Here is a 480-nt window from a genome sequence, read left to right as displayed (position 1 = left end):
TTGTTTTTAGCCGATTCTTGAAGATGGCTAAGGACTCAGCTGCTCGGACTGAGTTGGGCTGGGTTGAGTTGAAGGTGATGGTCCTTCATCCAGCAAGAAATGTCTGTTAGACAAGCTGAGATGCGAGCAGCTATCGTCGGATCATCAGGATGGAATGAGAGGTAGAGTTGAGTGTCATCAGCATAGCAGTGATATGAAAAGCCATGTTTCTGAATGACAGAATCTAGTGATGCTATGTAGACAGAGAAGAGAAGTGGTCCAAGAACTGAGCCCTAAGGCACCTCAGTAGTTAGATGTTGCGACTTGGACACCTCACCTCTGCAAGATACCTTGAAGGGCCTATCTGATAGGTAAGACTCAAACGACTGGAGTGTGGTTCCTGAGATGCCCTTTGCCAATAGGGTTGACAGGAGGATCTGGTGGTTAACTGTGTCAAAAGCAGTGGACAGATCCAGCAAGATAAGTATTGAAGATTTGGAA

The sequence above is a fragment of the Sinocyclocheilus rhinocerous genome, unplaced genomic scaffold (genome assembly GCF_001515625.1).
Source record: "Sinocyclocheilus rhinocerous isolate Xijiao unplaced genomic scaffold, SAMN03320098_v1.1 scaffold739, whole genome shotgun sequence".
NCBI lineage: Eukaryota > Metazoa > Chordata > Actinopteri > Cypriniformes > Cyprinidae > Sinocyclocheilus > Sinocyclocheilus rhinocerous.
This window is presented reverse-complemented; position numbering follows the sequence as displayed.